This window comes from Patagioenas fasciata, chromosome 4, assembly GCF_037038585.1.
Source record: "Patagioenas fasciata isolate bPatFas1 chromosome 4, bPatFas1.hap1, whole genome shotgun sequence".
NCBI classification, from domain to species: Eukaryota; Metazoa; Chordata; class Aves; order Columbiformes; family Columbidae; genus Patagioenas; species Patagioenas fasciata.
Genome location: NC_092523.1, coordinates 78,089,407 through 78,106,345, shown reverse-complemented (window position 1 = coordinate 78,106,345; position 16,939 = coordinate 78,089,407). Strand labels below are relative to the sequence as shown.

Genomic DNA, 16,939 nt, shown 5'->3' with positions numbered 1-16,939 from the left:
AGCACTGGTCTTGCTGGTATCCCACCATTCTCTCACTGTCTCCCCGTGTCCTGTGTGAATGATAAAAACTCACAGCAGCCTGTGTGGGGTGCCTGTTCTCAGGGGCTAGGGGTATAAAGCTCTGAACTGTGCAGGGGAGCAAAGCTTTTAGTTATTAGAACTGGCAGCCCTGAAGCCTGAAGATGGTAGCAGTTGCCTTGATGCAAAGCAGTGATGCTCCCTGTGAGGCAGAGGTGTTCCCCCACTTGCATCCCAAACACCAAACAGCTCATTGAGCCTCCCAAGACCCCACCAAGGATGGTGGGTACTTCTCTCCACCACCAGCAGATACCAGAAAACACTATTTAGCTGACTGTAACCCTCAGACACTGCCGGGATTCAGACCCAGGAGGTCCTGGTCCTCAGATTCATGCAAAGACAAACCTGTGTCTCTATAAATGTTTTCTGGATGATCCTGGTCCCCTTCTAGTTAATCCAGATATTGCTGGGACACTAGTGAAGCTGGGTTTGCTCCTGCAACACCTGATGCAGACTGCATGCAAGCAAAGTGTAAATGCCAATAAGGGTTTATCATTGGACCTCTCGCCACCAAAAAAATGCCAAGAAGAAAAAGCCATTGCTGAGTGCAAGGGGAGATCTGCATTTGGCCACACTGACATTTTCAGTGTCACACAGAAAACTTAAATTTCTAAGCAAGCCTTATCGAAATAAGAGTTACTTTAAATCTGAGGTTTAGGTTCAGAATCATTCCTAGGAAAAAAACAGAGCATATCAGGGAGAATGAGCATTTTTTGCTATTTGTAATTTCACAGTTAAGAGGAACAGATTTACACGGATGGATGGCTAGATGGATGGATGGGTGGATAGATAGATATAGACAGACATGTATTATTTATTATCTTATTATGTTATAATATATACAACTGCTTTTTAAACATGACGGTCATTGTTACAAGCACAAGCTTGTTTAGGTGACTTTTAAATAGGAAACAAACAGCATGTTTTGGGTTTTTTTACCAAAAGCATCTTACAGTTCACATCTGATCCAAAAGGGACATGGGAAAATGTCTTTTTGGGCAAACTCAGCTGTCTTTGAAGTGTCTGTAACTCTGAATCCAAACCACTGGTCCTAATTGGTTAGATGCCTGATGTTTCTTTCTTCTAAGGATTATTTTAAAATTCAGTACAAAGCCATAAGATCCGCAGTGCTGTCATTAGAAACTTAAGCTAGTGAGGCAACAGAATAAGAAAACCTTCTTGGGAGTTGACACAACTTGGGCTGAATGTTTTATATTTGGGATTTATTTTTGTGATTCACATTAATAAATGAGACAGTTGTAAGTGTTAGATTTCTGAAAAGTATCTTGCTGATAACTGCAGCGGCCTTATTGTATTTCATTAAACAAACTGATTAAAACATAAAATTCCCAGGGCTGAAATTTTATATGCGAGTTTTTCTTTTTTCTGTATTGAAACTCATCTTTGTAGGTAATTTAGTATTCTTGTAGCTCAAAAGACACATTATCTAAAAAGAAATGATGTTTAGTAGAGATTTATCGATCTGCACTCCGCATAAAACCAGAGAAATCCTTTCAACCATCATTAAATGGTAGGTTAGCAAACCTCCGAGCATTTTCTAACCATTTTCTCTTGGGTAGATTTGCAAGTAAGAAAGGAAGTTTACCAACAGAGATGAACTATGCGCACCTTTACAAACCAGGGAGCCTGACCGTATAAATGCATCTGATGTGAGCAGTCATGTTGATTTGAGTTGGAAGAATAAAATGGAAACAGATTATTCCCCTGTGCAAGGGTTTGAAAGAATAAACCAAAGGAGGAGAAATGGGTCACTCAAGTGCACAGGCAGGGGTTGTCATGGGCCAGACCCACTGCTGAGAATCCCATATTTTTCCCTGCTCCATGAGCGTGGGGGACCCCACTGCCCTGTTCATGGACAGGGAAGGGAGTGGGACGATCTGGGGAGCTCCCGTGAGCAGGACCAGGGGTTAAATTCTTTAAAGTCACACCAGCAGCAAACCACAGTGATGCAGAACAAGTTATTCTGCATTTCCATTGCTGTGATGGTCGGGAGAGCCCAGATGTCTCACCTGCATGAGCGCTCCCCACCCTGTGCTTGTGGGGTGTTTGAAGGCACGTTTGTGGAGGTTGCAGCAGATGGCAACATCTGGCTCTCAAGAAATGCTTCTAAAGAGGAGGAGAATCTATTTTCCATTTCAGCTTTAGTTGTACTCGGTTAATTAACTGCTTCTAGATCTACTAGATATGGCGGAGTGTTTGAGCGCTTATATTATTGTATAAAATAGACAACCAACTCAGAGCAAAACCAGAACATGCTAAGGTACCCATGAGGGCATTTGGGCACAAAACGTGGTTGTTACAGTTCACAAGTGTACAGATACCCTGGGTGACACATCTCCAGCACTGATGAAGGCTCCACATGCAAAGAGCAAGGGCATCTCACCCACCCGATGCACGGGATGGCATCACAAAACACAGAGCAGTGGTAAAAGTATGTCAGCATCTTTGGCACACGGGTGTTTCGAGTGATACAGCAGATGCTTCATTTCCAAAAGCATTCCTGAGAAAAGGAGGTTATGTCTCCCAGTTACATCCACTATCAGGTTGCAGACCGCTGCGATTCAGGCGTTACCTGTCTCACCATCATGTTCCTCCTCCTCCTCTGACAAGCCTGAGCTGAATTGGTCTGCAGAGTATCACACCTTGCTTTAGCTCACAATTTGTATTAGTCCAGGGGCAAATTGGATTTTAATGATAGTGTTGCATCACATAGACAATCCCAAAAATTCCTGAAATTCAGGATGTCGTTTGTGTCAACACTATTGAACCAGATGAACTAAGTCAACTCCAGTGACAGCAAAGCACATGGGGCTGGTCGGGCGCTGGCCACAGAGAGTATTTCTGCACACAAGCCATGCGAATGAGGGTGCTGAACCAGAGACCGAGCGTCTGGCTGCTGACACCCTTGGAACATTTTAACTTCGCAGAAAACTTCAGAAATTATCAAATAAGAAGTGTGGAGATTTGTGTGTACCTTACTAATTTAAATTACCTTCCAGAAACCCATTCCAAAGCAACCCCTCACAGTCTGCCGCCTCACCAGTCTAAAAAAGAAACCTTTCTTCTCCAGACATTTAGTGGCACAGCTCCATTTTGCAGTCTTCATGACTTCAAAGGGGCCCTACCCCAGAGCAGTGTTTGTTCTTAAGATCCAAAATCCGCAAAAAATGTACATATCTGCTTTAATTTCTGGAGCCGAGGTGAAATCCTAGCTGGCCATAGGATGCTAAGATTTTATCTTCCAAAGGCTTCCTTTGATCTCTATGGACTTTTCAGCCAGTACAGCTGAGCATGCTCAGGATCAGCCCATAACACGGATTACACCTTTTTCTGCCTGTTGAACCAGGCAGAGAGGAATGCGTCTTCCCCAAGCAGCTACAGGGAAACCTGTAATCAAAGTAGCCTTGATGTTTACACTTATGAAACATTGCATGTCCTTGTTATGGGGTGATATGTTACAATTAAACTTTCACTGATGTTAAGGGACCTTGAATGCTGTGGATAGTAACATGCTTATTATACTAGTGTCTGAAAGCACACTCTAAAGGAACTTATTTCTCCATTAGTGTCAGAAGTAGCAATCTAAAAATATGCTTTTACACTCACTCAAAGCAGTGACTATATATATACACACATATGCATAAATACACACATACAGAACACCCCCTTACTTTTGACCATTGGATTATCTTATACACAGACAAGAGGGGGATTTTACCCTAGAAGCTAAAAATCCATTTTCAGACAATTTAAGGAAGAAACAAAGAGATCTCACTTGAGCTTGTTGGCTCTGATGCTATCACTGTCAACCAGTATTGCATATCATTCTGCAGCTATTTTATAACTATGGAAAGTATCTTGAAATACAATTTCTAGGAGAGATAGTGTGTATCATAAGAGCCAAACTCTAAGATTGTGACTCCTGAGGTTTCACCATACAATAGTAGCTGAATGCTTCTGTATAGTGAGCTCTGCTGACAATCTACTTTTTGCTAAGAAATGGTACAGACAGAAGATCAGGAGGTAAAGAGTTTTCTGCATGGTTTCCAAGCCATATTGTTGCGTAGGCACTTAAAGTGCCTGAGTATGAAGTCGTTTTTATTCTTGGTGCTGAACTGCCCAAAAGCCCAGATCTGTTGAGATCTGGTCTGTTGGCTTGGCAGAGTCTCCTAAATCTATATGCTATATGCTTTAGGGTCTTTCTAATTGTTTGGACTATTAAAATGTAGAAACACATATACGGGACCTTCAAATTGCCTGAACACATCTGCAGTAGACCAGTCCAAATCCAGAGAGACAGTGAAATGCATTCTGCTCTTAACCCATCCTGTTAGGAGAATACATTGCGGTTCATACCATCTTTTCTCATGCAGAAATAGATACATGAGTAGCCAACACATTTGGCAACAGCAGCATGAATTCAGAACAGACTGAAGCTATAAATGGATTTTCCTCATTTTTTAGGTTTCGGGCAGGCCATTGCTTAATTTCAGAACAACAAACAAAATACATACCTATGTATACATCAAAAGAGCATTGCTTTGGGACCTTATCTTGCGTATTTTTGGTGTGAAATATTCTCAAAAGTTTTCCCTACTTCCACTGGAAGCTGAAATATACCTGTCTGAGTGCAAACCTTCCAAATCAATATCATGCAGAGGAGAGATGAAGAGCATTTTCCCAGTACTAGACTTAATGGGTCCAGTCATAAATCTTGTCTTGTGGATTAAACCCAGAGGATCAAATGCAGAGATTTATTACTTCATTTATTACTCCATCTGAGTTAATCACTTTCAGGAAATAGTTCATTCAGTGAAACTTGAACGCTTTTTTTATAACCAGGTCATGGTTTCCTCAAACATACTTGTTATTTTTTATGACTATGGTTTATAATATTTATAATGCTGCACATACAGCAAACCTACCAATGCCACACCAAAAACATGGCTTCAGGCTTGGAGCCTACCCCTACTTGCATGATTTCCTTCCTGCCTCCAAAATGTCCTTGTCCCAGCTCCAGCACTGTTTCCTTCACCTCCTTCTGCTAAAAGCAATAAGTTACCTCTGTTCCCATCATCTCTGGTCTTTCCTGAAGTGCAGGTATTGACGGTCTGTGGTTTAGCAATCCTTGCAGGTAGGGTAGTCAACAGACAAAGCAATATTATAAATAAGATCTGGACCCTAGACCATTCCAAATTTTTGGCATGTTCTACAATAAAAGGATTCTGGACCTTTGGGCAAACAGCTGCTACTGCCTCTGTCCACAGGTCCAGATCTCTGGGACATCTGATTGCCAACCCCACCCCCCAAAACATACATCTGGTGGAGCCCCAAACTCCACAGGGAAAACCAAACGTGCCTAGGCTTGTAGCTCTCATGAGCGTTTCTTTTGCAGTGGGTAGACTGGAAAACAGGAAACCTTCCCCCATAGCAAAGGTGTAATTAGCTTTTCTGTCCCAGTTCATTTAGCAGCGGAGTTGAAGAAGGTGGATATAATCACTGGAATGCTGCTTAGGTACACTAATGCAGCACCAATGATAAGATCTAATGTAATGCCATAGGATGCTGAAATGGAAGCAAACTGCACATCCGGAGGAACTCAGCTAGATTGTTTACCAGACTCAAAATAAATGAAAATAGAGTAGCATTTTCCTTATCAGAGACCAAAAATTTAATGTGATTAATTCTGCAATTTAGCTGTAGTTTATTTGTGCGTTAGAGATAACAGCAGGGCTGTGGGTAAAAGCCAGCTCACTCCTGCTCCTGACTATTACTAATGCGTGCAGATCTTGTTCACTCACTGAAACCAAACCAAACCAAAAAATAAAAGAAACCAATAAAGGAGCTCTGCTGTATGGAAAATGTATTTAATACTTTTGCCCTCTTCTTACCAGAGAACATGTCATCAACGTTTTTGTTAACACTGCAAGTAAATCAGATTTATCTTGCTAGTCAGTGCCACTTTTCCGTCCAGTTTTAGAAAAGAATTATCTTGGGCATGTAAAGCAACAGAAATACAGCGCAGAAAAGATGAGCTTGACTTTCCCATCTCCTTGTCCAGGCATGTGGCTTTGCTCTCCTGGATTTCTTGGCATGAAGGAGCACCTGTATGTTATGATTCTTACTTCCTTCCTATGTGCTTCTATCATGCAATACCTATGGTCCCACACTAGTACATGCCATGGATTTTCATAGAAATCTCAGAACAATCAGATGGATGTCACTGGCTCCACAAGACACCTCTCCACACCTAACTTTTATGTCCTGATCTCTGCACATCGCAGGTAATCAGCAATCTCTTCCCCCCTTCTGCAGGCTGCAGATCAGAGTGGTCCTTGACTTTTCAGGCAAAACTGCAAGCGTTTACAGCAACTGGGTTACCACTGCTCCCTAACAAAATAAGATGAAAGTGCAAATTAAGAAGGGGCGCAGCTCAAAGCTCTAATACCTCTATTCTGCAGTCATGCAGCAAAGACCAGCTGGGTGCAGTAAAACTGCTCCGAAGTTGCTGTCTCATCTCTGTATCCTTATTCCCATTCTGTAGAGTTCTTGGATGCTGGATCTCCTATTCCCTATTTCTTTTACCCCAGATCATGGTCCATGTAGGCATAATAAAGTACAGAGCTGTGTAAAACGGAAATGCTTCTCATCTCGTACACTTTGATGCCCATGAGCACTCTGTCCATTGACCTTGGTGGAATTGTACCAGGTTCATGTCTGCAGAGAACAGGCGAGTCTCCAGCACCTCTATGTGCTGGGCAGGGGGTTGCTTGCTGCCATACGAACCATTCCTGACCATGTTCTGTTGGGTCGAACACTATGGCATGAGATGCTCTACAAACACATTGCCCTGCGAAGGATCAGGTCAAGCGTCTTCTGCTTAGTAATTGCAATGGATCTGCCGCATGCAGCAGAGAGATATTTATGAGCTGATGCATGGACTGAGAACCTCAGGAGTATTATGCCACCCCATACTTGCATCTACTGCATGAGTTGTGGCCCAGGGCAAGAATAAATAAGACAACATTCAGCAGTGAAAAGAGGTCATCAGATTAGACTTGGGAAAACATCCAGGGGATTAGGATTCCTGCACATTGCCAGCTCAGCTACAAGACTTTCTACCCATATCACAACATTGGTGGATAATGTTTTTCTTGCTCTTCTCCCGCTTCTCTTATTTGTGAAGCATTATCACATATTTACTAAGGCATATTTTATTTCCATCACTTTCTGAGATACCCTTTTTACACAGGCACAGCAGAACAAAAGGGCCTCCAGATGTGCACAAGGCTCAAAGCAAAATAGCCTCCTCTGCCTCATTTTTATAACCTTATTTATACAAGAATCCCTGTCAAGATCTGCAAGCAAATACAGGTAAATAACTCTGGTTCAAACAGATGTGCAGGGGAGGCAAAAGGGAATAAAACCCCACAGAGGGTAGAGCATCACTGCCTCTTTTACTAGCAAAAGTAGAGGGTACAAATTAAGTGCTCTGAGGGTAATGTGCTTTTTAGGAAATACGAAAGCTTTGTTTTATCTTGGCTCCGAGAGTGCTGCACCCAATCAAGCTTAACTAAGGCGCTCTCAATCCACATAAAGCCTTGGGGACCTCAGGAGCTCAAAACTGCAATATGGCAAAAAGAAAGTCCACAGAAATTGCAATAGCACCCAAAATTCCAACAGTGTTTGAGTTCCCTGCCAGGCAAAGCGTTGCGTCTGCTTCAGTTTTAGTCTTTAACTACTCAAGAAATACTGCTTTGGTTTGGTATTCCCTTTCCCCTGCTCAAAATACTGAGGGGACCAGCGATGACAAAAACGCTAATTGTTTTCTGAAGCAAGAATACATAACATAGGAACTCATTTAACCTCACGCACAATACGGGACAATGAGTCTGAGTACCTGATGAAGAATCAATGGTGGTAGTTTTGCTCAAGTGTTTTATACTTGGACATCACCTAGAAAGAAAATTGGCTCCTCAACAAGAATTAATCCATTTTTGCTGCAAAAATGGATTTAAAGGTCTCAAAAGTGGCAAAAAGTAAGCAATAGCAAAATACTGAGTTAGTAGATTATCCTCTGAAGAAAACCTGTCAGAAAGTCAATGGGATTCTACTGTTCTGCTGCCTGATTTTAATCACCCCATACTTTTACATTAATTTTCTAGGTACTAGGAGAAATTCGATACTACGGAACAAAAAGTTCAACAGAAGAAGATGGGCACATCTGACAGGGTTTCTCCCTCACAGGAGCCCCATGGGATTTGAAAGCAGTTTGAGGAGGGAAGGTGACAGTTTGGAAAGTGAAGCAGTGAGTATGTCAGTCATGAAGACAAAGAGGAAAAACAAACCCAAACGAGACAAAACTGCTGCCTCATTCTCAGTTTGCTGTGATTTTTGTCATGCTTTGGCAGGAAAAAACGCCTGCAGAAAACAGAACACTGCAGTGAAATTTCCAGAAGGCTTTTGTCTTTCTGCTGCTTCTTTTTCCCTTGCATTCTGAAAGGCAGTTGAGGAAAAACTCTTTACTAAATGAATTGTGCAGTATTCCCATTTATCTTTTCAGTATTGTTTAGTTCTCATTTCTTTCTTAGTTTTTCCTTGATCACAATGAACCTATCAGAAACCAGATCTGAGAAGCAGATTGTTTTGAATTCTAAGCACAGCAAACATTATTTGTACTAAATATTTCTATAGAATGGCTCAGGTCACCTATTAAGTTCACCTACACAGACACTCCTTAATAAGACATGCTCTTCATTACAGCCCTTGATCATCCCTAGAGATACCCAACGCCTCATCAAAGCTTGGTGACATCCAAAACTGTGGAGCAAGACCTCTTTTGCAGTAGGGCTACAATTGTACAAAGTCACCATAAAATCAATACAGCTAATTAATGAAGGATCCCTTTGTTTATGTGCCAGACCCTGAAGTGGAAAAAAAGCCACCAGCATGGTGCCTACACCAACTGCTCTGGGATCCATCCTAGAGATGGGCAAAGATGTCGATGGGACACAAGCTAAAGGAATTCTCCCCAGATCAACGATGACCACACAATTTTCTATTGAACAGAGAGTCGGTACAACCTGGAACAGTCTTTGGAGCCCCAGCCCTTTCCAACCTGCACAGGAACTGGGGGACACAATGATGCCACAGTCCAGGCAAAGGTTTGACCCCTGGCACAAACATGGCTGAGATTTTAGATTTCTAAAGCAACCCAAAAAAGAACCATGAACTTGACACTCTGATTGGTAACGGTTTATTTACTGCAGCACCCTGGGTTAAATCTCGAAGTCCCTGAGTTCCTTAACAATTGGAAAGGATTAATTTTGCCTAATACATATTCTGGACTGTCCTAAGAACCGCCGTTAGCAAGTGGTTTTGGTTAATCTTTTGATTAATCTCTCTTCAACAGGGGGAATTGTTTTTGCCATTCAATTACAATACAGCAGGCTAAATTCTGTTCTCATCATTTGACTTATAAATCTCCCTGTTATTCATTTATTTTTCTCCTTGCTTTTCTAAAAACATGCTATCAATAAATAATAGAGAAGAAAAACTAATTCAAAATCAAATTCTTACTATAAAAAAACCACGCAGATGACAGCATATAGGTCACCAGCTGTAGCAGAGCATAATAGGAAATTTGCAGGAATTTGCTAGATGATTTCAGCAATGAGGAGCACATGATGGCATAAACAATTTCACACAATGATCACAAAATGAACCTGCCCTTCCATTGCCCTCCTATTCTCCTACTGTTGTTTTAGATTTGCCTCTTTATTACAAGAAAATAAGCCTCTCGGTTTTATTAGCACGTGTCTGAGGGAGCTATCACTCTGCGTGATAGACAGCAGAGAGCAAAGCAAGACGTGTGACTCAAGGCACATAACAATCCTTATCTTGTGAAACTCCATACAACGCACACCTAGAATGCAACACTCCTATGTTACTTGCCACAGAAGAGTGATTTTTTTTTAGGCTTTTTTTTCACTCTGAACACTGTTACCTGCTCTTACCCAAAAGCTTCCCGTCCAAATTCAGCTGTAACTTCCAAGGTTTTTAGTTAAAAGCTCAAAGCATGGAAGAGAAGCAAGAACAATACATCATCCATCCAAGAAATATTGCATAGCAGTATGGACACAGGGGAAATTCAGCACAATGATACCGGGACGAATCCCTCTGCAGCACAAGAATGACTCGTAGCCAATTGAACTTCCATTTTTAAGGTCAAACCTGAAAAATCTACCCTGAGAAAAACATGAAACCCTTTGAGTCGGTATCAGTGGCACCACTTGCGCAAAACCCCTCCTGTAACCAACCAGAGAGTCAGAACAAATGATCTGTCTTATTGACAAAGGTATTAATATAAACAAAGCTTGCCTAAATTTGAGCTGATGGAAAGCAGATATGTCAAACCACATGCTTAGACCATTAGGCCATCTGCTCTAGAAGTATCTGAAAAGACAACTGCTACAATGGAATTCTTCTTCCTCTCTCGTTTTCACCTAAAATCAATAGGTCTCTTTGCACAAAGGATTTATTCCAAGTACTACTTTTTTCAGCTCCTTCTTTATCTGTAAATCCTAAGGATCTCTTCCCCCATTGGTCTGTGAGGCGAAAAGGAGCATTAGTTGATTCCCACCAGGCAACAGTATCTCTTCCTTCAAATTATAAATGCAAACTAATATTTATTAAGAAGTATTCACTTTACAAAATATACAATCAATTTGTGCAAAATCATATCAAAATATTGTAAAAATATTTTTTTTATGAAAATGGACTCCACATGTATCCCTACTTGCTTCGCTTCTTAAAATGAAAAGAGTCTATCTCTTGATCTTGAATTTGGGGATGTATTTTTCTTATAAGTTTTTGCAAAATATCTTTGAAGAATCGGTCGTTTAAATCAGATAGAATTGCTTTTTTCTTTGGTTATTCCCTGACTGAACTAGTTTTATAAAGAAAGAATAAAAATAAAGAAATAACAGGTAGGAATCAATGTTGTCACAGCTAAAATCATAAGCTGTATGTGCTTTGGGAACATGGTAGTTCTCCAAGGTCATTCCAATGTGCGTATCTCCAGTCTTTTGATGTTAGGTGCACAGAGACACCCACCACGTTTATCAGTGGTTTTGTTTTGCTTCCCTCTCAAATATTAGGCAATTAACCTAACACCAAACAGCAAAATTTGAAAAAGAGAAGAAAAATAAATGCAAGGGTTTCATGCTCATTCAGAAACTTCTAAATCACAAAGTTACCCTGGTAGGTCCTTCTGCACTTTGTGCAACTGTAGTAAACACCTAAACAAAGTAAGATCTATTCATTTGCTGCTCTTAAAGCAACTGGAAAAAGAAAAGGGAGAATATTCCAACTAGATAGTGAAGTACAAATAGTTCTGTTTATACCTGATGCAAGCACTAAGTACATGAAATTGAAATATGATGTCTCAGTAGTGCTGGGGTCTGTGGGAGGAGGCAGAGATTTATCATACCAGGGATCTGGAATTTGCTTCCTCCTGACACAGCGTCCTGTTTGCCATTAAATTGATATTTCTCTTCTCCCTGCCTTGGCCACCATACCTGGGTAACAAGGAAAGACACAGCATGGGCAGATGTCCCTAAATGGCAAAATGTCAAGAACAATATCAACCAGCCAAAAACCTTGGAAGGAAAAAGAGCATTTTCTGAAGCTAGAGAGAGACAGAGCCCTGAAGAACCTGTTTCTTCCTGGAGCATTGGGCAACAGCTTCCAGCCAGGACCCAGCATCTCATGGGATGCCAGAACTGAACGTGTCTTTACACCAAGCTCCTCACACACAAGCAACCCAGCAGCATCCTCAAAAATATCATGTTGCTGAAATGGTTGAATTATACTTGTCATTATTTCAAAAACGTATAACATCAGCTAATTGAATCCATGTGCACCAGATCACATTGAATTTTAACTTTTCACAGTTGTTTATGAGGATACTTTATAATTCTAGTTTTTTCCCCGTTCTGCGAAATATTTATTGTGGTAGCCAAGAAATCACAGCTTACACTTTAAAGCCTTATACCAGTAGATACGTTTAAATAATCATTGTTGGAAAGCAAATTTAAGTGTTAAAAAAGTTACTTCTTTCCCCAAATTTGTATTTTGCAAAAGGCAAAATGGTTTTACATCCAGCAGAACTTTCTACAAATCCAAAATCCAGATGCAAACAGCTTGAAATTGAAGAGTGGGAGCCACCTTTTAACACTGTGGTTCTTTATTTGCTCTTTAACGTAATCAACTCTCACATTTAGAAAAGTTATCCTCAATTTTTCCTTCCTCCCTTTGCCAACACTTTCCAATACCTTCAAAGTGGATTTAAGACTCCAGCTGCACAGTTCCAATTTGACTTCTATCCCATTCTTTGTTCACCTTGCTCAGGCTATTGAAGCATCTTCTTTCATTTTTTTATTACTTCCTATAATGTCCTGCAAATATCCTGCTCCTTCTGGCCATCTGCACAAGGACCGTCCATTAGAAAAACTATTAGCAGTAGGCTTGGCATGAAACATTAAAACTGGGAACAAACACGGTGATTAAATAACATGTGAATATGGGTAGCTTTTTTCTATTTCAGATAAAATGTTGTTGGGATTAGAGGAAACATTTGCTCCTCACTCTTAATTAGGATTTTTTTCTGTGTGTTAAGTCAATTGAATCTTAATAGGATGATTCTCTGGTTCTTCATTTAAAACAGAACAGTAAAAAGGCAGAATACAAACAGTATGGAAAGGCTGGACTTTCTATGTTATTTGCACCCATATGGCATGCAGGGTTGCTCATTTCAATAACAACAATTTTTAATTAAAAAAAAACCTCCATAACTTTCAAAACAGTCAACCGGGAACCGCTGAAGAAATGATGTTTATTATCCTGGCGATTTTCCCTGCTCCTCAAACTGTCAGATCTATCTCTTGCACCCCAGTTGCAACCAGCTCCAACTCATGGTGTTCCCTGCATCCCAGCACATCCTGCAGAGAGGAGAAGCAGGAAGGGGGTGGGGGGCAGCAGCACTTTTCCGTGCTGCAAAATTAGATCAGCATGCTATAAAAACATGATTAGCTACGATGCCTCAGCCTTGTTTACCCTAAAGTTCTTTAAAGGGTTTGTTTTACCATATTGTAAAGTGGTGAGTAATATTGACTTTTCCTAAGCATTCCAATTGTCAGAATGGCATCATAGGTGAGCAATCTCCAAATTAGTAACAGTTATGTCACAACAACTCCACTGAGAAAGTGTGTTTACTTCTCATTAAAAAAGGAAGAACCGAGTCATGGAGAAATCACGCATCCGGACCAGCAAAGTCTTTGCAGATCCTCGGCTGACAAACAAGCTCCCTAAATCTGAGCTTAATCTATTATCTGCACAACTCACAGCCCATTACAGTAATGACAACTACAAAATGGTGGTTCGCATTAATATTTAAACATTTCTGTTTGCGGGTAGGACAGCAGAAACAACGTGCAGCACAGAGTAAGGCAGCCCATGGTATGAAGTTGAACGTGATTGTGTTCAGGGGCTGTTATAATACAGGCCAACCGGAGGCACTGAACTGCACCAGTGTCTTAGAACACATGACCCGTGAGTCTGCGTGTTGCAAGAGTCACCTGCAAGGGAAACGATGCTGTACATAAGAAGGCTTTGCTGAACATCTCGTTCAAAAATGCAGAACACACAAGGAAAGCCAGAATCCCTTTTGTATGCATGGAAATACCCTTCAATGGAGTGCCCTTACTCCTGGTCTTAGTAACGCACAGAAGAGGATAAGCAGAAGGGAAGGAGTCCTCCAAAGCACTCATGAAATCTCTAGGTCAATGAGAATCGCGGCAGCACCCAGCCCTAAGCATTTTAACTGATGTAAGAACACGAGAAATTAATAAAACCAAGCTGCGAGAACCAATTTCATCTAATATTGCTTGTAATAACTAGCACGAAGATGCAGAAAGTCTGCAGACAGTTTGGTGAAAGGCCAGGAAGCTAATTTGCCATTTGCATAAGTCATTTCGAAGAAGAAACTATTTAAAATTATGTATCCATAACACATTACATGTGAATAGATGAACAGTAATCTTGAATAATAGTTTGGTGTGTATGTGCAGAGGAGGGGGAAGGGAGACGCCTTGATAAAAGAGGATAATTTGCAAGCATTAGAGCAGAGGGATGAAACCACTCAGGTTACAGACTACAAGATGTGAAGGAAAGCAATTTGAAGATGCTGCTTCAGAGCAGACATTTTGCTTTGTCCCTAATTTGAAGGGAGAAAGGAAGAAGTGGCCTTGCACGTATGTTTTCCAAAGTTTCACTGCAGCAGTGACCCTTATGGTACCATACTACCCTCCACAATACCTCATAGTTCTTCATACTGTTTCATGCCATTGTCTTTTAAAACATCACTACTGAAGCAGTGTAGTGTAGGTGTAAAAAGAGAGCTGCTTTGCTCAACGGTTGAATTTGATGGGAAGGGGAGGGTGGGGGGAAAGACATCCACACTTCATTTTCCCTGAAGAGCAGTGTGAGATTTCCAATCCTCAGCTTTAACACATAAAATATTAAGAGCCAATTTTCAGCTGCACCTCTGTCACTTCCATTATCATTCTACACGTCCGGAGGTGATAATGGACTCAGTAAATTGCAGCCTCTTTCCATCCCAGACCACAAGGGCTTTCACCTGGGGACAACTTTGCACAAGGGGCGGCCCAGATATATGCTAATGGGATCCAGCAGCAAGGCACTAGGGCAGATAACAACATGGGTTCAAAAAACCAAGATACTCTATAACAAAGGCAGGAAAATGCCTGGGAGCAAAGCAAAATCAGAAAGGAGTGAGCTTGCTCCCCAAAGTTATGCCCATATTGTTATCCTCACAGACTTTGGCTGAAAATATGCTGGGCAGCCAAACATTTTTCATTCAGACACATCTTATCTGAGCTGATTACTGCTTCAGTTCAGTCATGGTGCCAAACGTTAGTGAGCACAATGGTTTTTTTAATTATGATGTAAGAACAAAATGGACTGTAGCACAGGTGGTGATGGTGCTGAAATTGGTATTCAGCATGTCCACTGAGCTCCTGGTCACTTTTCAGAGCAGGGCAAGCAAAAGCTACTTATAACAAAATACTGCCACTGCCTTTGTATGGTCCCAGCTGCGCTTGAAAACCTGGGACATCATACTTCTAATGACGTGCACTGAATTCCATGGGAAACCAGCCCAAAAGTTAGTGATTTTTAAATTATTATAGCATAAAACAGCCTCTGTGGATCATAAGCACAAAAGGCATCTCTTTATTTTCCCAATGAACCCAAATCCAGCATAGTAAACGGAAAGTCTCCTATTGGTATTAATGAAATTGGGATCGTGCTCAATACACTGAAGGGCTTTTCTGTATTAACAAGCAGCCTTCAAGGAAGAAACTGCAAAAACAGAGAGCCAGGGTGTTGGTCACCACTCGGAAACCCTAAGTGACTTTCCCCATCAGGGCCAAGCAAGTCAGTGTGCTCGGGTCATGGGCACAGCATCCCTCCTGCTCAGGCCCCACGAGCATCGCATTTTATTTCCCTGAACTGAAAACTGAGCAAGCAACATCTGTTAAAGCCTCCGTCCAGCCACACTGCTGAAGAAGGCAAAATGCACTTTGCTACTACATGATGTACTTCAGTGGTTATAATTTAATTATGTCTTTCCCTGGCAAAACATTCTTCACGTATAACAGAAAATCACAACAAGAAACACAGTTAGCACCCAAACATGTTTCTCACCCCCGTACCCAAATGCTCAACCAAGCTTTACAGCTTAGATGACCAACACAAGGGGAAAAAATCTGGGCTGAGAAAAATCTCAGAGTTCAAAAAGTCACATCTGATGTGGGCTTGAACTCCGCAGCATCACAGCTAATTAACAGCATGGAGCGGACATGCAGCCAAGAGCTCTATGCAGCACATAAACAGCAGTAAAGCATTATCATAGAATCATAGAATCATTTCAGTTGAAGAGACCCTCAGTATCATCGAGCCCAACCATAACCTAACTGAACTCCAGCACTAACCCATGTCCCTAAGAACCTCGTCTAAACACCTTTTAAACACCTCCAGGGATGGTGACTCCACCATTATCATCTACTTACTTCCCAACTATCCCACTCATGCATTGCATCCTGTTACAGCACATATCATCATATCAGTGCTTAAGAATCTTCAAATATTTTTGTCTCTGCCAAGCTATGTATCAATTTTACCTGCACGTACTGAACATGCTTACAGGTATATCACGCGTAGGGGGATATTATTTTAGGAAGTCAAAGAGCAACACTTGATCTGAGTTGTCAGCCAGCTACAATTAGCTCACATAAGAATTACAATTACAAAAGTTCATGAGGTTGGATTACTTCAGCTGCATTTCAACAAGTACTAATTTCGCATGTGCCAGTCTCCTCACAAAAATTTCATTTCTATGAATTTTTAATGATGCAAAGTAATTTTTTCAAGGTCACTGGGAGACCGAGTAGTTATTCAGACATTAAATTTGCTCACAGTTTCTTGGCAGCTTTGCAAGAAAGTGAGCAAGGGTGGTGTGCGGTGGCAGTTGAGGGAGGGAAGAAGGATGGGGTAAAAGAGCTCAAAGAAAGTTAAAGAAAAATCAGGCAATCAACTTGATGGAAAACTAACTTTGAAAACAAACTCATGGATTTTAAGCATGTGCTATAAGTAGAAAGAAGTAAAACTCATGCCTTGGGCACATATATAATCATTTCAATCCCCTTTGCAGCATTTTATTCTGTTTGAATAAAGGGGAGGGGGGAAATAGCTAAAGACA

The 16,939-nt window shown here is 41.1% G+C and overlaps 1 protein-coding gene across 2 annotated transcripts in view; it reads right to left on the bottom strand.

Annotated features, from left to right (window-relative positions):
* UNC5C (unc-5 netrin receptor C) overlaps window positions 1–16,939 on the bottom strand; it is a 229,656-nt gene that overhangs the window by 145,012 nt on the left and 67,705 nt on the right. The gene's annotated exons all lie outside the window — the stretch shown is intronic.